We start from the raw sequence: 21,629 nt of genomic DNA on the forward strand, positions 1-21,629 counted from the left end.
CTGAAATCGCATACCCAGTCATAAATTTAGGCACGGCCCTTGTCACTTTATGTCAAGATACGCTTGGCATCAAGCTTGGGCGACGCATGTTCACCGTACTTAAATGTTGGATATATGTTCGGCGTATGTTCTACAATTGAACAAATCCAAGCTTGGCCGAGCGAGCGTTCACCGTGCGTTTACCGAACATAATGATATTGCCTGGCTACTTTCAAAATATGACCTCATCAAACTCGCTACTTTACCGTCTCGCACGTAACACGACTTATATTACATAATATTTTATTGAAAGTAACAACGCATAAATAAAAATACAGTGGCAAGCGCAGTGGAAGTACGGAGTAACTTGAAGCGCACTGTTCGACGAAACTATGTGCTCTGAGACGTGGTGGGCTTAATTGAGGATTGATTGCCGTTTCTTGATAACCTGCCACAACTCCAGGTAAAACTCGTTTCACCGCTGTGGCGATTTCTTGGTATTTAACTGCCTGCGTCTTACATCTTTCAATGCGTCTGCAGAACATAAAACATATGATTTAGTTAAAATTTTGGTAACATCCTATATCGTGTACAGAAATTAAACATTTGACATGTCGGAATTAAATATGTGAAACTTGTGACAACTTCACAATCGGAAGGCTTTCCAATGAGGCCCGCAGTGTGGCGTGTCTTGTGAGACTTCTAAAGCAATTTGACTCACCCAACAAAAATGCGAACGGAGGATGTGATTTGTATGGGATTTTTGTTTTCCTGCGTCCAACCGCCAAAACAACCCACTCCACAAAAATTGAAGAGCCAGGTATTTGTCATAAACAGCTTCACAAAATTCGGGAAGGTGTCACAAAGTTGGTCCATGTCAATCACTTGGGCAAGTTGCATGTTGTCCTTTTTGAAAGTATCAACATATAAAATGATTGAAATGTATAGCAGATGCCATTTACAGTGTAAAGCATGCAGACAAAAGCCTCAGTGCATTAGGTAAAAAGAAAGCTCACTTCAGGTTTAGTAAGTTCCACCTTTCTTGTTTTGTCGATAAGGATGCCAATCTTTTCAGACATGCTCCTGACATTGTGACGTTGTTTTTTGCTGCTTGGGTGACAATAACCTATGGAAAGTATTTGCAAACTAAAACAAGCAAATACACAAGCAAAGGTCCCCGGTCAATTAAAAAACTACATGAAAAATATGTGCCGGTTTTATGCATAAAAATCAACACAAGGGTTATGGACACCTTTTTTGCAAGACTGGAATCATGGGAGAAGAACTGCTTTCAGTGGATTCGCTCATTGGAATGTCCCTTTCCAGATCAGCAGATCTACATTTTCTTTTCAAACAATGGGCATGTGTGCCTGAAAAGAACAAAATGCATGAAACAAAAATGCACAATTATTTGGCACAAACACACAACTTACTCCCTTCACAAAGAATGGTGGAAGGACATGTCTGCCAAGTGGCATCCGCAGAAATTTCATTTTTCAAGAAGCTTTGTACATCCAAATCGCTGGGTATCCACTTACATGCATTGGTGCCGACCATCCAGCTTTTGGGGATTTTATACAAACAAAATTTTCCATTCTAATGTACTGTGGAAGAAACAAATATACATGCCGATATATCATGTGGCATAAAGCAAATTAATGACAACGAAATGTCCTTTATATGGTAACAGAACACATTTTTAATTTGATCATTAACTTTAAGCAGAAAATAATCACCATTCAAACCACTAACTTTGTAAATTCCGACATGTTTTAAGTTGACAAGGTTTTTGAAAAGACGACAAAAGGCAATATTGCTTTCACAGTTTTTTCGACGGGATGTTACATAGAATTAAAAACATATAATGGGAAGTTTGGTTTTCATAAAATGCAAATCTTGCAATTTGTTGCATAGGCTTGTAGCCAGATTGAAAACCTTTTTTCAAACAACCCAAGTAATTTTCAAATTGAAAACAGACAATGTTTTCCGATGAACCATGTTTTTCATAATCATTACACAAGTGGATCAAACAATGAACATTGTAACTGACAAATGCTTTACCATAAATATGTGAAGATTTGCTAACAAAGTCTTTTAGCATTTGGACACATAACGAATACTCATGTGTGTTAATGTTTGGCGACAACAAACATCTCATAGCTAAAGAAAAATGCAGAAAATGACAATACGTTTATGGCACAGCACATTTTTATCTTTTAACAGCACCACTCCCACATACAGCATAAATAGTCTAAATTCTGTTGCTTTCCAGTAAAGCAAATCAGACAAAGGCCTCGATTTTCTGTTGAATTCAAGCGGTATAAATTCCTTGTATTTTGTAAGGTTGTGGTGACGTTAACATGACGACAGTTGAAGAAAGCTTAACTTGCAATTGGCGTGGTCTAACCCTCCACCAGATTAACAATCGACGCATTACACCCAAACATGCAAGATGCGTATTCACCTTTGATCTAAATTTGAGTCGCAAGTATATTAAACAGAAATACCTGACATAAAACAACTGCTGTCGTAAACCACCTGTAAATTTAGACAAGGTTTCCCGCCGTCAAGTCGTTAGAACATACAACTCATTACGCAGTAGTTAGGAGAAAGCCAAGCCTTCTAGCCTGCCCTGCCTGCTTGTTGTTCATCCAACCATGACGAAGCAGCGCCCCAGCTTCGCTTTGTAATATTAAAAAAAAACATTTTAGTTAGCTCGCAAAATCAACAAATATTATGGTAAAAATTACTGACAATAATTGGCCCTCCAAAACTGCAGGTGTCACAACCCCACGGCAGAACTCACCAAGAGAGGTACAACCAAACTACCTCAAAATAAAATAAAATCAACTTCATGCTTCTATGCCCACCTTATGACGAAACAATATGATATGTGTGACGCAGTTATACAAGGAAAAACTCCCGCCGACGAAACTCACCTTCAAGCACCGTATTACACTTCAAAATTATTTTGCGCAGGGGGAAATTATGTAAACTTAAGCACGGCGCACCATTTGTAAACCGAACGTATAAGTTTGGCTGACGTCCGAAGAAGTGCTGATTGGCCGTGCCAAGCTTAAACGCACTAAACTGAGCTTAAACCAAGCTAGGCCCATACTAAAGGGGTAGATAATTTTTGACTGGGTAGTTACATACGTTGTGCAACCGCAAAAGCAATACTGGAGTATCAGCGTTTTCCACTGTATAATAAAGCTTGTAGTGCAAAAAAATATTTTTCATCGAAAAGTCATATACTGCAAAATGGACAAGTGCTGAAATCGCATAGTTACATACGTTGTGCAACCGCAAAAGCAATACTGGAGTATCAGCGTTTTCCACTGTATAATAAAGCTTGTACTGCAAAAAAATATTTTTCATCGAAAAGTCATATACTGCAAAATGGACAAGTGCTGAAATCGCATAGTTACATACGTTGTGCAACCGCAAAAGCAATACTGGAGTATCAGCGTTTTCCACTGTATAATAAAGCTTGTACTGCAAAAAAATATTTTTCATCCAAAAGTCATATACTGCAAAATGGACAAGTGCTGAAATCGCATAGTTACATACGTTGTGCAACCGCAAAAGCAATACTGGAGTATCAGCGTTTTCCACTGTATAATAAAGCTTGTACTGCAAAAAAATATTTTTCATCGAAAAGTCATATACTGCAAAATGGACAAGTGCTGAAATCGCATAGTTAAATACGTTGTGCAACCGCAAAAGCAATACTGGAGTATCAGCGTTTTCCACTGTATAATAAAGCTTGTACTGCAAAAAAATATTTTTCATCGAAAAGTCATATACTGCAAAATGGACAAGTGCTGAAATCGCATAGATACATACGTTGTGCAACCGCAAAAGCAATACTGGAGTATCAGCGTTTTCCACTGTATAATAAAGCTTGTACTGCAAAAAAATATTTTTCATCGAAAAGTCATATACTGCAAAATGGACAAGTGCTGAAATCGCATAGTTACATACGTTGTGCAACCGCAAAAGCAATACTGGAATATCAGCGTTGTCCACTGTATAACAAAGCTTGTACTGAAAAAAATTATTTTTTGTCGAAAAGTCACATACTGCAAAATGGACAAGTGCTGAAATCTCATAGTTACATACGTTGTGCAACCGCAAAAGCAATACTGGAGTATCAGCGTTTTCCACTGTATAATAAAGCTTGCACTGCAAAAAAATATTTTTCATCGAAAAGTCATATACTGCAAAATGGACAAGTGCTGAAATCGCATAGTTACATACGTTGTGCAACCGCAAAAGCAATACTGGAATATCAGCGTTGTCCACTGTATAATAAAGCTTGTACTGCAAAAAAATATTTTTCATCGAAAAGTCATATACTGCAAAATGGACAAGTGCTGAAATCGCATAGTTACATACGTTGTGCAACCGCAAAAGCAATACTGGAATATCAGCGTTGTCCACTGTATAACAAAGCTTGTACTGAAAAAACATTATTTTTTGTCGAAAAGTCACATACTGCAAAATGGACAAGTGCTGAAATCTCATAGTTACATACGTTGTGCAACCGCAAAAGCAATACTGGAGTATCAGCGTTTTCCACTGTATAATAAAGCTTGCACTGCAAAAAAATATTTTTCATCGAAAAGTCATATACTGCAAAATGGACAAGTGCTGAAATCGCATAGTTACATACGTTGTGCAACCGCAAAAGCAATACTGGAATATCAGCGTTGTCCACTGTATAATAAAGCTTGTACTGCAAAAAAATATTTTTCATCGAAAAGTCATATACTGCAAAATGGACAAGTGCTGAAATCGCATAGTTACATACGTTGTGCAACCGCAAAAGCAATACTGGAGTATCAGCGTTTTCCCCTGTAAAATAAAGCTTGTACTGCAAAAAAATATTTTTCATCGAAAAGTCATATACTGCAAAATGGACAAGTGCTGAAATCGCACAGTTGCATACGTTGTGCAACCGCAAAAGCAATACTGGAGTATCAGCGTTTTCCACTGTATAATAAAGCTTGTACTGAAAAAAAATATTTTTTATCGAAAAGTCATATACTGCAAAATGGACAAGTGCTGAAATCGCATAGTTACATACGTTGTGCAACCGCAAAAGCAATACTGGAATATCAGCGTTGTCCACTGTATAACAAAGCTTGTACTGCAAAAAAATATTTTTCATCGAAAAGTCATATACTGCAAAATGGACAAGTGCTGAAATCGCATAGTTGCATACGTTGAGCAACCGCAAAAGCAATACTGGAATACCAGCGTTTTCCACTGTATAACAAAGCTTGTACAGAAAAAAAATTATTTTTTATCGAAAAGTCGTATACTGCAAAATGGACAAGTACTGAAATCGCATAGTTACATACGTTGTGCAACCGCAAAAGCAATACTGGAATATCAGCGTTGTCCACTGTATAATAAAGCTTGTACTGAAAAAAATATTTTTCATCGAAAAGTCATATACTGCAAAATGGACAAGTGCTGAAATCGCATAGTTACATACGTTGTGCAACCGCAAAAGCAATACTGGAATATCAGCGTTGTCCACTGTATAATAAAGCTTGTGCTGAAAAAATATATTTTTTATCGAAAATTCATATACTGCAAAATGGACAAGTGCCGAAATCGCACAGTTACATACGTTGTGCAACAGCAAAAGCAATACTGGAGTACCAGCGTTTTCCCCTGTATAATAAAGCTTGTACTGCAAAAAAATATTTTTTATCGAAAATTCATACACTGCAAAATAGACAAGTGCTGAAATCGCACAGTTGCATACGTTGTGCAACCGCAAAAGCAATACTGGAATACCAGCGTTTTCCACTGTATAACAAAGCTTGTACTGAAAAAAATTATTTTTTATCGAAAAGTCATATACTGCAAAATGGACAAGTGCTGAAATCTCATAGTTACATACGTTGTGCAACCGCAAAAGCAATACTGGAATACCAGCGTTTTCCACTGTATAACAAAGCTTGTACTGAAAAAAATTATTTTTTATCGAAAAGTCATATACTGCAAAATGGACAAGTGCTGAAATCTCATAGTTACATACGTTGTGCAACCGCAAAAGCAATACTGGAGTATCAGCGTTTTCCACTGTATAATAAAGCTTGTACTGAAAAAAAATATTTTTTATCGAAAAGTCATATACTGCAAAATGGACAAGTGCTGAAATCGCACAGTTACATACGTTGTGCAACCGCAAAAGCAATACTTGAGTACCAGCGTTTTCCACTGTATAATAAAGCTTGTACTGAAAAAAAATATTTTTTATCGAAAAGTCATATACTGCAAAATGGACAAGTGCTGAAATCGCACAGTTACATACGTTGTGCAACCGCAAAAGCAATACTGGAGTATCAGCGTTTTCCACTGTATAATAAAGCTTGTGCTGAAAAAATATATTTTTTATCGAAAATTCATATACTGCAAAATGGAAAAGTGCCGAAATCGCACAGTTACATACGTTGTGCAACAGCAAAAGCAATACTGGAGTACCAGCGTTTTCCCCTGTATAATAAAGCTTGTACTGCAAAAAAATATTTTTTATCGAAAATTCATACACTGCAAAATAGACAAGTGCTGAAATCGCACAGTTGCATACGTTGTGCAACCGCAAAAGCAATACTGGAATACCAGCGTTTTCCACTGTATAACAAAGCTTGTACTGAAAAAAATTATTTTTTATCGAAAAGTCATATACTGCAAAATGCACAAGTGCTGAAATCGCACAGTTACATACGTTGTGCAACCGCAAAAGCAATACTGGAGTATCAGCGTTTTCCACTGTATAATAAAGCTTGTAGTGCAAAAAAATATTTTTCATCGAAAAGTCATATACTGCAAAATGGACAAGTGCTGAAATCGCATAGTTACATACGTTGTGCAACCGCAAAAGCAATACTGGAGTATCAGCGTTTTCCACTGTATAATAAAGCTTGTACTGCAAAAAAATATTTTTCATCGAAAAGTCATATACTGCAAAATGGACAAGTGCTGAAATCGCATAGTTACATACGTTGTGCAACCGCAAAAGCAATACTGGAGTATCAGCGTTTTCCACTGTATAATAAAGCTTGTACTGCAAAAAAATATTTTTCATCCAAAAGTCATATACTGCAAAATGGACAAGTGCTGAAATCGCATAGTTACATACGTTGTGCAACCGCAAAAGCAATACTGGAGTATCAGCGTTTTCCACTGTATAATAAAGCTTGTACTGCAAAAAAATATTTTTCATCGAAAAGTCATATACTGCAAAATGGACAAGTGCTGAAATCGCATAGTTAAATACGTTGTGCAACCGCAAAAGCAATACTGGAGTATCAGCGTTTTCCACTGTATAATAAAGCTTGTACTGCAAAAAAATATTTTTCATCGAAAAGTCATATACTGCAAAATGGACAAGTGCTGAAATCGCATAGATACATACGTTGTGCAACCGCAAAAGCAATACTGGAGTATCAGCGTTTTCCACTGTATAATAAAGCTTGTACTGCAAAAAAATATTTTTCATCGAAAAGTCATATACTGCAAAATGGACAAGTGCTGAAATCGCATAGTTACATACGTTGTGCAACCGCAAAAGCAATACTGGAATATCAGCGTTGTCCACTGTATAACAAAGCTTGTACTGAAAAAAATTATTTTTTGTCGAAAAGTCACATACTGCAAAATGGACAAGTGCTGAAATCTCATAGTTACATACGTTGTGCAACCGCAAAAGCAATACTGGAGTATCAGCGTTTTCCACTGTATAATAAAGCTTGCACTGCAAAAAAATATTTTTCATCGAAAAGTCATATACTGCAAAATGGACAAGTGCTGAAATCGCATAGTTACATACGTTGTGCAACCGCAAAAGCAATACTGGAATATCAGCGTTGTCCACTGTATAATAAAGCTTGTACTGCAAAAAAATATTTTTCATCGAAAAGTCATATACTGCAAAATGGACAAGTGCTGAAATCGCATAGTTACATACGTTGTGCAACCGCAAAAGCAATACTGGAATATCAGCGTTGTCCACTGTATAATAAAGCTTGTGCTGAATATATATATTTTTTATCGAAAATTCATATACTGCAAAATGGACAAGTGCTGAAATCGCACAGTTACATACGTTGTGCAACCGCAAAAGCAATACTGGAGTATCAGCGTTTTCCACTGTATAATAAAGCTTGTGCTGAAAAAATATATTTTTTATCGAAAATTCATATACTGCAAAATGGACAAGTGCCGAAATCGCACAGTTACATACGTTGTGCAACAGCAAAAGCAATACTGGAGTACCAGCGTTTTCCCCTGTATAATAAAGCTTGTACTGCAAAAAAATATTTTTTATCGAAAATTCATACACTGCAAAATAGACAAGTGCTGAAATCGCACAGTTGCATACGTTGTGCAACCGCAAAAGCAATACTGGAATACCAGCGTTTTCCACTGTATAACAAAGCTTGTACTGAAAAAAATTATTTTTTATCGAAAAGTCATATACTGCAAAATGGACAAGTGCTGAAATCTCATAGTTACATACGTTGTGCAACCGCAAAAGCAATACTGGAATACCAGCGTTTTCCACTGTATAACAAAGCTTGTACTGAAAAAAATTATTTTTTATCGAAAAGTCATATACTGCAAAATGGACAAGTGCTGAAATCTCATAGTTACATACGTTGTGCAACCGCAAAAGCAATACTGGAGTATCAGCGTTTTCCACTGTATAATAAAGCTTGTACTGAAAAAAAATATTTTTTATCGAAAAGTCATATACTGCAAAATGGACAAGTGCTGAAATCGCACAGTTACATACGTTGTGCAACCGCAAAAGCAATACTTGAGTACCAGCGTTTTCCACTGTATAATAAAGCTTGTACTGAAAAAAAATATTTTTTATCGAAAAGTCATATACTGCAAAATGGACAAGTGCTGAAATCGCACAGTTACATACGTTGTGCAACCGCAAAAGCAATACTGGAGTATCAGCGTTTTCCACTGTATAATAAAGCTTGTGCTGAAAAAATATATTTTTTATCGAAAATTCATATACTGCAAAATGGACAAGTGCTGAAATCGCATAGTTACATACGTTGTGCAACCGCAAAAGCAATACTGGAGTATCAGCGTTTTCCACTGTATAATAAAGCTTGTGCTGAAAAAATATATTTTTTATCGAAAAGTCATATACTGCAAAATGGACAAGTGCTGAAATCTCATAGTTACATACGTTGTGCAACCGCAAAAGCAATACTGGAGTATCAGCGTTTTCCACTGTATAATAAAGCTTGTACTGAAAAAAAATATTTTTTATCGAAAAGTCATATACTGCAAAATGAACAAGTGCTGAAATCGCACAGTTACATACGTTGTGCAACCGCAAAAGCAATACTTGAGTACCAGCGTTTTCCACTGTATAATAAAGCTTGTACTGAAAAAAAATATTTTTTATCGAAAAGTCATATACTGCAAAATGGACAAGTGCTGAAATCGCACAGTTACATACGTTGTGCAACCGCAAAAGCAATACTGGAGTATCAGCGTTTTCCACTGTATAATAAAGCTTGTGCTGAAAAAATATATTTTTTATCGAAAATTCATATACTGCAAAATGGAAAAGTGCCGAAATCGCACAGTTACATACGTTGTGCAACAGCAAAAGCAATACTGGAGTATCAGCGTTTTCCCCTGTATAATAAAGCTTGTACTGCAAAAAAATATTTTTTATCGAAAATTCATACACTGCAAAATAGACAAGTGCTGAAATCGCACAGTTGCATACGTTGTGCAACCGCAAAAGCAATACTGGAATACCAGCGTTTTCCACTGTATAACAAAGCTTGTACTGAAAAAAATTATTTTTTATCGAAAAGTCATATACTGCAAAATGCACAAGTGCTGAAATCGCACAGTTACATACGTTGTGCAACCGCAAAAGCAATACTGGAGTATCAGCGTTTTCCACTGTATAATAAAGCTTGTAGTGCAAAAAAATATTTTTCATCGAAAAGTCATATACTGCAAAATGGACAAGTGCTGAAATCGCATAGTTACATACGTTGTGCAACCGCAAAAGCAATACTGGAGTATCAGCGTTTTCCACTGTATAATAAAGCTTGTACTGCAAAAAAATATTTTTCATCGAAAAGTCATATACTGCAAAATGGACAAGTGCTGAAATCGCATAGTTACATACGTTGTGCAACCGCAAAAGCAATACTGGAGTATCAGCGTTTTCCACTGTATAATAAAGCTTGTACTGCAAAAAAATATTTTTCATCCAAAAGTCATATACTGCAAAATGGACAAGTGCTGAAATCGCATAGTTACATACGTTGTGCAACCGCAAAAGCAATACTGGAGTATCAGCGTTTTCCACTGTATAATAAAGCTTGTACTGCAAAAAAATATTTTTCATCGAAAAGTCATATACTGCAAAATGGACAAGTGCTGAAATCGCATAGTTAAATACGTTGTGCAACCGCAAAAGCAATACTGGAGTATCAGCGTTTTCCACTGTATAATAAAGCTTGTACTGCAAAAAAATATTTTTCATCGAAAAGTCATATACTGCAAAATGGACAAGTGCTGAAATCGCATAGATACATACGTTGTGCAACCGCAAAAGCAATACTGGAGTATCAGCGTTTTCCACTGTATAATAAAGCTTGTACTGCAAAAAAATATTTTTCATCGAAAAGTCATATACTGCAAAATGGACAAGTGCTGAAATCGCATAGTTACATACGTTGTGCAACCGCAAAAGCAATACTGGAATATCAGCGTTGTCCACTGTATAACAAAGCTTGTACTGAAAAAAATTATTTTTTGTCGAAAAGTCACATACTGCAAAATGGACAAGTGCTGAAATCTCATAGTTACATACGTTGTGCAACCGCAAAAGCAATACTGGAGTATCAGCGTTTTCCACTGTATAATAAAGCTTGCACTGCAAAAAAATATTTTTCATCGAAAAGTCATATACTGCAAAATGGACAAGTGCTGAAATCGCATAGTTACATACGTTGTGCAACCGCAAAAGCAATACTGGAATATCAGCGTTGTCCACTGTATAATAAAGCTTGTACTGCAAAAAAATATTTTTCATCGAAAAGTCATATACTGCAAAATGGACAAGTGCTGAAATCGCATAGTTACATACGTTGTGCAACCGCAAAAGCAATACTGGAATATCAGCGTTGTCCACTGTATAATAAAGCTTGTGCTGAATATACATATTTTTTATCGAAAATTCATATACTGCAAAATGGACAAGTGCTGAAATCGCACAGTTACATACGTTGTGCAACCGCAAAAGCAATACTGGAGTATCAGCGTTTTCCACTGTATAATAAAGCTTGTGCTGAAAAAATATATTTTTTATCGAAAATTCACATACTGCAAAATGGACAAGTGCCGAAATCGCACAGTTACATACGTTGTGCAACAGCAAAAGCAATACTGGAGTACCAGCGTTTTCCCCTGTATAATAAAGCTTGTACTGCAAAAAAATATTTTTTATCGAAAATTCATACACTGCAAAATAGACAAGTGCTGAAATCGCACAGTTGCATACGTTGTGCAACCGCAAAAGCAATACTGGAATACCAGCGTTTTCCACTGTATAACAAAGCTTGTACTGAAAAAAATTATTTTTTATCGAAAAGTCATATACTGCAAAATGGACAAGTGCTGAAATCTCATAGTTACATACGTTGTGCAACCGCAAAAGCAATACTGGAATACCAGCGTTTTCCACTGTATAACAAAGCTTGTACTGAAAAAAATTATTTTTTATCGAAAAGTCATATACTGCAAAATGGACAAGTGCTGAAATCTCATAGTTACATACGTTGTGCAACCGCAAAAGCAATACTGGAGTATCAGCGTTTTCCACTGTATAATAAAGCTTGTACTGAAAAAAAATATTTTTTATCGAAAAGTCATATACTGCAAAATGGACAAGTGCTGAAATCGCACAGTTACATACGTTGTGCAACCGCAAAAGCAATACTTGAGTACCAGCGTTTTCCACTGTATAATAAAGCTTGTACTGAAAAAAAATATTTTTTATCGAAAAGTCATATACTGCAAAATGGACAAGTGCTGAAATCGCACAGTTACATACGTTGTGCAACCGCAAAAGCAATACTGGAGTATCAGCGTTTTCCACTGTATAATAAAGCTTGTGCTGAAAAAATATATTTTTTATCGAAAATTCATATACTGCAAAATGGAAAAGTGCCGAAATCGCACAGTTACATACGTTGTGCAACAGCAAAAGCAATACTGGAGTACCAGCGTTTTCCCCTGTATAATAAAGCTTGTACTGCAAAAAAATATTTTTTATCGAAAATTCATACACTGCAAAATAGACAAGTGCTGAAATCGCACAGTTGCATACGTTGTGCAACCGCAAAAGCAATACTGGAATACCAGCGTTTTCCACTGTATAATAAAGCTTGTACTGAAAAAAAATATTTTTTATCGAAAAGTCATATACTGCAAAATGGACAAGTGCTGAAATCGCACAGTTACATACGTTGTGCAACCGCAAAAGCAATACTGGAGTATCAGCGTTTTCCACTGTATAATAAAGCTTGTGCTGAAAAAATATATTTTTTATCGAAAATTCATATACTGCAAAATGGAAAAGTGCCGAAATCGCACAGTTACATACGTTGTGCAACAGCAAAAGCAATACTGGAGTACCAGCGTTTTCCCCTGTATAATAAAGCTTGTACTGCAAAAAAATATTTTTTATCGAAAATTCATACACTGCAAAATAGACAAGTGCTGAAATCGCACAGTTGCATACGTTGTGCAACCGCAAAAGCAATACTGGAATACCAGCGTTTTCCACTGTATAACAAAGCTTGTACTGAAAAAAATTATTTTTTATCGAAAAGTCATATACTGCAAAATGCACAAGTGCTGAAATCGCACAGTTACATACGTTGTGCAACCGCAAAAGCAATACTGGAGTATCAGCGTTTTCCACTGTATAATAAAGCTTGTAGTGCAAAAAAATATTTTTCATCGAAAAGTCATATACTGCAAAATGGACAAGTGCTGAAATCGCATAGTTACATACGTTGTGCAACCGCAAAAGCAATACTGGAGTATCAGCGTTTTCCACTGTATAATAAAGCTTGTACTGCAAAAAAATATTTTTCATCGAAAAGTCATATACTGCAAAATGGACAAGTGCTGAAATCGCATAGTTACATACGTTGTGCAACCGCAAAAGCAATACTGGAGTATCAGCGTTTTCCACTGTATAATAAAGCTTGTACTGCAAAAAAATATTTTTCATCCAAAAGTCATATACTGCAAAATGGACAAGTGCTGAAATCGCATAGTTACATACGTTGTGCAACCGCAAAAGCAATACTGGAGTATCAGCGTTTTCCACTGTATAATAAAGCTTGTACTGCAAAAAAATATTTTTCATCGAAAAGTCATATACTGCAAAATGGACAAGTGCTGAAATCGCATAGTTAAATACGTTGTGCAACCGCAAAAGCAATACTGGAGTATCAGCGTTTTCCACTGTATAATAAAGCTTGTACTGCAAAAAAATACTTTTCATCGAAAAGTCATATACTGCAAAATGGACAAGTGCTGAAATCGCATAGATACATACGTTGTGCAACCGCAAAAGCAATACTGGAGTATCAGCGTTTTCCAATGTATAATAAAGCTTGTACTGCAAAAAAATATTTTTCATCGAAAAGTCATATACTGCAAAATGGACAAGTGCTGAAATCGCATAGTTACATACGTTGTGCAACCGCAAAAGCAATACTGGAATATCAGCGTTGTCCACTGTATAACAAAGCTTGTACTGAAAAAAATTATTTTTTGTCGAAAAGTCACATACTGCAAAATGGACAAGTGCTGAAATCTCATAGTTACATACGTTGTGCAACCGCAAAAGCAATACTGGAGTATCAGCGTTTTCCACTGTATAATAAAGCTTGCACTGCAAAAAAATATTTTTCATCGAAAAGTCATATACTGCAAAATGGACAAGTGCTGAAATCGCATAGTTACATACGTTGTGCAACCGCAAAAGCAATACTGGAATATCAGCGTTGTCCACTGTATAATAAAGCTTGTACTGCAAAAAAATATTTTTCATCGAAAAGTCATATACTGCAAAATGGACAAGTGCTGAAATCGCATAGTTACATCCCAGTCAAAAATTTTGGCACGGCCCTTGTCACTTTATGTCAAGATACGCTTGGCATCAAGCTTGGGCGACGCATGTTCACCGTACTTAAATGTTGGATATATGTTCGGCGTATGTTCTACAATTGAACAAATCCAAGCTTGGCCGAGCGAGCGTTCGCCGTGCGTTTACCGAACATAATGATATTGCCTGGTCACTTTCAAAATATGACCTCATCAAACTCGCTACTTCACCGTCTCGCACGCACCGCGACTTTAATTGCATAATGTTTTATTGAAATTAACAACACATAAATAGAAATACAGTGGCAAGCGCAGTGGAAGTACGGAGTAACACGAAGTGCAGTGTTCGACGAAACTATGTACTCTGAGACGTGGTGGGCTTAATTGAGGATTGATTGCCGTTACTTGATATTCTGCCGCCACTCCGTCAACATCTCCAGGTAAAACTCGTTTCACCGCTGTGGCGATTTCTTGGTATTTAACTGCCGGCGTCTTGCATCTTTCCATGCGTCTGCAGAACATAAAACATAAGATTTAGTTAAAATTTTGGTAACATTCTATCGTGTACAGAAATTAAATATTTGACATGTGGGAATTAAATATGTGAAAGTTGTGACAACTTCACAATCGGAAGGCTTTACAATGAGGCCCGCAGTGTGGCGTGTCTTGTGGGATTTCTAAAGCAATTTGACTCACCCAACTTAAATGCCAACAGAGGATGTGATTTGAATGGGATTTTTGTTCTCCTGCGTCCAACCGCCAAAACAAAATTGTTGAGCCAGGTGTTTTGTCATAAACAGCTTTACAGAATTCCGGAAGGTGCCACGAAGTTGGTCCATGTCCATCACTTGGGCACGTTTTACTTTGTCCTTTTGAAAAGTATCAACATACAAAATGATTGAAATGTATAGCAGATGTCATTTACCGTGTAAAGCATGCAGACAAAAGCCTCAGTGCATTAGGTAAAAAGAAAGCTCACATTAGGTTTAGTAAGTAGAGCCATCAGATGTTCTTCGTTGACAACTGATTGCGGCAAAAACTTTTCTGCCACACATGTGTTTTTTTTCTGTCAGAGTTTCCATTCTCTGAATTCGGTCACCAATCCTCCGCATTTCTTCCTTCACCTTTATTGTTTTGTCGATAAGGATGCCAATCTTTTCAGACAGTTCATGCTCCTGTCGTTGTGACATTGTTTTTGCTGCTTGGGTGGCAAGAACCTGTTGAAAGTAAACTAAAATAAGCAAATACACAAGCAAAGGTCCCCAGTCAATTAAAAAACTAGATGAAAAATATGTGCCGGTTTTAAGCATCAAAATCAGCACAAGGTTTATGGACACCTTCTTTTGCAAGAGAGGTATCGTGGAAGAAGAACTGCTTTCAGTGGATTCGCTCATTAGATTGTCCCTTTCCAGATCAGCAGATCTACATTTTCTTTTCAAACAACGGGCATGTGTGCCTGAAAAGAACAAAGTGCATGAAACAAAAATGCACAATTATTTGGCACAAATACACAACTTACTCCCTTCACAAAGAATGGTGGATGGACACGTCTGCCAAGCTGCATCCGCAGAAATTTCATTTTTCAAGAAGCTTTGTACATCCAAATTGATGGGTGTCCACTTACATGCATCGGTGCCGACCATCCAGCTTTTGGGGATTTTATACAAACAAAATTTTTCATTCTAATGTACTGTGGAAGAAACAAATATACATGCAGATATATCATGTGGCATCAAGCAAATTATTGACAAAGAAATGTCCTTTATATGGCAACAGAACACATTTTTAATTTGATCATTTACTTTCAGCAGAAAATAATCATCATTCAAACCACACACTTTGTAAATTCCGACATGTTTTAAGTTGACAAGGTTTTCAAGAAGACGCCAAAAGGCAATATTGCTTTGACAGTTTTTTCGACTGGATATTATGTGGAATTAAGAAACATATAATGGGAAGTTTGGTTTTCATAAAATGCAAATCTTGCAATTTGTTGCATAGGTTTGTAGCCAAATTCAAAACTTTTTTTCAAACAACCCAAATAATTTTCAAATTGAAAACAGCCAATGCTTTCCAATGAACCATGTTTTTCATAATCATTACACAAGTGGATCAAACAATGAACATTGTAACTGACAAATGCTTTACCATAAATATGTGAAGATTTGCTAACAAAGTCTTTTAACATTTGGACACATAACAAAAACTCATGTGTGTGTTAATGTTTGGCGACAACAAACATCTCATAGCTAAAGAAAAATGCAGAAAATGACAATACGTTTATGGCACAGCACATTTTTATCTTTTAACAGCACCACTCCCACATACAGCATAAATAGTCTAAATTCTGTTGCTTTCCAGTAAAGCAAATCAGACAAAGGCCTCGATTTTCTGTTGAACTCAAGCGGTATAAATTCCTTATATTTTGTAAGGTTGTGGTGACGTTAACATGACGACAGTTGAAGAAAGCTTAACTTGCAATTGGCGTGGTCTACCCCTCCACCAGATTAACAATCGACGCATTACACCCAAACATGCAAGATGCGTATTCACCCTTGATCTAAATTTGAGTCGCAAGTATATCAAACAGAAATACCTGACATAAAACAACTGCTGTCGTAAACCACCTGTAAATTTAGACAAGGTTTCCCGCCGTCAAGTCATTACTACAACAAACAACTCATTAATTACGCAGTTAGCCAAGCCTCCTAGCCTGCCCTGCCTGCTTGTTGTTCATCCAACCATGACGAAGCAGCGCCCTAGCTTCGCTTTGTAATATTTAAAAAAACATTTTAGTTAGCTCACAAAATCAACAAATATTATGGTAAAAATCACTGACAATAATTTGCCCTCCAAAACTGCACGTGTCACAACCCCACGGCAGAACTCACCAAGAGAGGTACAACCAAACTACCTCAAAATACAATAAAATCAACTTCATGCTTCTATGCCCACCTTATGACAAAACAATATGATATGTGTGACACAAATATACGCAGAAAAATTCCCGCCGACGAAACTCACCTTCAAGCACCGTATTACACTTCAAAATTATTTTGCGCAGGGGGAAATTATGCAAACTTAAGCACGGCGCACCATTCGTAAACCGAACGTATAAGTTTGGCTGGCGTCCGAATAAGTGCTGATTGGCCGTGCCAAGCTTAAACGCACTAAACCGAGCTTAAACCAAGCTAGGCCCATACTAAAGGGGTAGATAATTTTTGACTGGGATACGTTGTGCAACCGCAAAAGCAATACTGGAGTATCAGCGTTTTCCACTGTATAATAAAGCTTGTACTGCAAAAAAATATTTTTCATCGAAAAGTCATATACTGCAAAATGGACAAGTGCTGAAATCGCATAGTTACATACGTTGTGCAACCGCAAAAGCAATACTGGAGTATCAGCGTTTTCCACTGTATAATAAAGCTTGTACTGCAAAAAAATATTTTTCATCGAAAAGTCATATACTGCAAAATGGACAAGTGCTGAAATCGCATAGTTACATACGTTGTGCAACCGCAAAAGCAATACTGGAATATCAGCGTTGTCCACTGTATAACAAAGCTTGTACTGAAAAAAATTATTTTTTGTCGAAAAGTCACATACTGCAAAATGGACAAGTGCTGAAATCTCATAGTTACATACGTTGTGCAACCGCAAAAGCAATACTGGAGTATCAGCGTTTTCCACTGTATAATAAAGCTTGCACTGCAAAAAAATATTTTTCATCGAAAAGTCATATACTGCAAAATGGACAAGTGCTGAAATCGCATAGTTACATACGTTGTGCAACCGCAAAAGCAATACTGGAATATCAGCGTTGTCCACTGTATAATAAAGCTTGTACTGCAAAAAAATATTTTTCATCGAAAAGTCATATACTGCAAAATGGACAAGTGCTGAAATCGCACAGTTACATACGTTGTGCAACCGCAAAAGCAATACTGGAGTATCAGCGTTTTCCACTGTATAATAAAGCTTGTGCTGAAAAAATATATTTTTTATCGAAAATTCATATACTGCAAAATGGACAAGTGCCGAAATCGCACAGTTACATACGTTGTGCAACAGCAAAAGCAATACTGGAGTACCAGCGTTTTCCCCTGTATAATAAAGCTTGTACTGCAAAAAAATATTTTTTATCGAAAATTCATACACTGCAAAATAGACAAGTGCTGAAATCGCACAGTTGCATACGTTGTGCAACCGCAAAAGCAATACTGGAATACCAGCGTTTTCCACTGTATAACAAAGCTTGTACTGAAAAAAATTATTTTTTATCGAAAAGTCATATACTGCAAAATGGACAAGTGCTGAAATCTCATAGTTACATACGTTGTGCAACCGCAAAAGCAATACTGGAATACCAGCGTTTTCCACTGTATAACAAAGCTTGTACTGAAAAAAATTATTTTTTATCGAAAAGTCATATACTGCAAAATGGACAAGTGCTGAAATCTCATAGTTACATACGTTGTGCAACCGCAAAAGCAATACTGGAGTATCAGCGTTTTCCACTGTATAATAAAGCTTGTACTGAAAAAAAATATTTTTTATCGAAAAGTCATATACTGCAAAATGGACAAGTGCTGAAATCGCACAGTTACATACGTTGTGCAACCGCAAAAGCAATACTTGAGTACCAGCGTTTTCCACTGTATAATAAAGCTTGTACTGAAAAAAAATATTTTTTATCGAAAAGTCATATACTGCAAAATGGACAAGTGCTGAAATCGCACAGTTACATACGTTGTGCAACCGCAAAAGCAATACTGGAGTATCAGCGTTTTCCACTGTATAATAAAGCTTGTGCTGAAAAAATATATTTTTTATCGAAAATTCATATACTGCAAAATGGAAAAGTGCCGAAATCGCACAGTTACATACGTTGTGCAACAGCAAAAGCAATACTGGAGTACCAGCGTTTTCCCCTGTATAATAAAGCTTGTACTGCAAAAAAATATTTTTTATCGAAAATTCATACACTGCAAAATAGACAAGTGCTGAAATCGCACAGTTGCATACGTTGTGCAACCGCAAAAGCAATACTGGAATACCAGCGTTTTCCACTGTATAACAAAGCTTGTACTGAAAAAAATTATTTTTTATCGAAAAGTCATATACTGCAAAATGCACAAGTGCTGAAATCGCACAGTTACATACGTTGTGCAACCGCAAAAGCAATACTGGAGTATCAGCGTTTTCCACTGTATAATAAAGCTTGTAGTGCAAAAAAATATTTTTCATCGAAAAGTCATATACTGCAAAATGGACAAGTGCTGAAATCGCATAGTTACATACGTTGTGCAACCGCAAAAGCAATACTGGAGTATCAGCGTTTTCCACTGTATAATAAAGCTTGTACTGCAAAAAAATATTTTTCATCGAAAAGTCATATACTGCAAAATGGACAAGTGCTGAAATCGCATAGTTACATACGTTGTGCAACCGCAAAAGCAATACTGGAGTATCAGCGTTTTCCACTGTATAATAAAGCTTGTACTGCAAAAAAATATTTTTCATCCAAAAGTCATATACTGCAAAATGGACAAGTGCTGAAATCGCATAGTTACATACGTTGTGCAACCGCAAAAGCAATACTGGAGTATCAGCGTTTTCCACTGTATAATAAAGCTTGTACTGCAAAAAAATATTTTTCATCGAAAAGTCATATACTGCAAAATGGACAAGTGCTGAAATCGCATAGTTAAATACGTTGTGCAACCGCAAAAGCAATACTGGAGTATCAGCGTTTTCCACTGTATAATAAAGCTTGTACTGCAAAAAAATATTTTTCATCGAAAAGTCATATACTGCAAAATGGACAAGTGCTGAAATCGCACAGTTACATACGTTGTGCAACCGCAAAAGCAATACTTGAGTACCAGCGTTTTCCACTGTATAATAAAGCTTGTACTGAAAAAAAATATTTTTTATCGAAAAGTCATATACTGCAAAATGGACAAGTGCTGAAATCGCACAGTTACATACGTTGTGCAACCGCAAAAGCAATACTTGAGTATCAGCGTTTTCCACTGTATAATAAAGCTTGTGCTGAAAAAATATATTTTTTATCGAAAATTCATATACTGCAAAATGGAAAAGTGCCGAAATCGCACAGTTACATACGTTGTGCAACAGCAAAAGCAATACTGGAGTACCAGCGTTTTCCCCTGTATAATAAAGCTTGTACTGCAAAAAAATATTTTTTATCGAAAATTCATACACTGCAAAATAGACAAGTGCTGAAATCGCACAGTTGCATACGTTGTGCAACCGCAAAAGCAATACTGGAATACCAGCGTTTTCCACTGTATAACAAAGCTTGTACTGAAAAAAATTATTTTTTATCGAAAAGTCATATACTGCAAAATGCACAAGTGCTGAAATCGCACAGTTACATACGTTGTGCAACCGCAAAAGCAATACTGGAGTATCAGCGTTTTCCACTGTATAATAAAGCTTGTAGTGCAAAAAAATATTTTTCATCGAAAAGTCATATACTGCAAAATGGACAAGTGCTGAAATCGCATAGTTACATACGTTGTGCAACCGCAAAAGCAATACTGGAGTATCAGCGTTTTCCACTGTATAATAAAGCTTGTACTGCAAAAAAATATTTTTCATCGAAAAGTCATATACTGCAAAATGGACAAGTGCTGAAATCGCATAGTTACATACGTTGTGCAACCGCAAAAGCAATACTGGAGTATCAGCGTTTTCCACTGTATAATAAAGCTTGTACTGCAAAAAAATATTTTTCATCCAAAAGTCATATACTGCAAAATGGACAAGTGCTGAAATCGCATAGTTACATACGTTGTGCAACCGCAAAAGCAATACTGGAGTATCAGCGTTTTCCACTGTATAATAAAGCTTGTACTGCAAAAAAATATTTTTCATCGAAAAGTCATATACTGCAAAATGGACAAGTGCTGAAATCGCATAGTTAAATACGTTGTGCAACCGCAAAAGCAATACTGGAGTATCAGCGTTTTCCACTGTATAATAAAGCTTGTACTGCAAAAAAATATTTTTCATCGAAAAGTCATATACTGCAAAATGGACAAGTGCTGAAATCGCATAGATACATACGTTGTGCAACCGCAAAAGCAATACTGGAGTATCAGCGTTTTCCACTGTATAATAAAGCTTGTACTGCAAAAAAATATTTTTCATCGAAAAGTCATATACTGCAAAATGGACAAGTGCTGAAATCGCATAGTTACATACGTTGTGCAACCGCAAAAGCAATACTGGAATATCAGCGTTGTCCACTGTATAACAAAGCTTGTACTGAAAAAAATTATTTTTTGTCGAAAAGTCACATACTGCAAAATGGACAAGTGCTGAAATCTCATAGTTACATACGTTGTGCAACCGCAAAAGCAATACTGGAGTATCAGCGTTTTCCACTGTATAATAAAGCTTGCACTGCAAAAAAATATTTT

At 36.4% G+C, this 21,629-nt stretch overlaps 1 long non-coding RNA gene across 1 annotated transcript; it reads right to left on the bottom strand.

Moving 5' to 3' along the window:
- Positions 1–14,438: 14,438 nt before the first annotated feature.
- LOC145899281 (uncharacterized) lies at positions 14,439–15,301 on the bottom strand. Its single transcript, XR_014402480.1, has 3 exons — positions 15,155–15,301; positions 14,872–15,044; positions 14,439–14,686 (listed from the first exon to the last, which is right to left on the bottom strand). It is a non-coding gene; the product is annotated as an uncharacterized LOC145899281 (long non-coding RNA).
- Positions 15,302–21,629: the final 6,328 nt, after the last annotated feature.

This window comes from Ascidia mentula, chromosome 4, assembly GCF_947561715.1.
Source record: "Ascidia mentula chromosome 4, kaAscMent1.1, whole genome shotgun sequence".
Taxonomy (NCBI): Eukaryota; Metazoa; Chordata; class Ascidiacea; order Phlebobranchia; family Ascidiidae; genus Ascidia; species Ascidia mentula.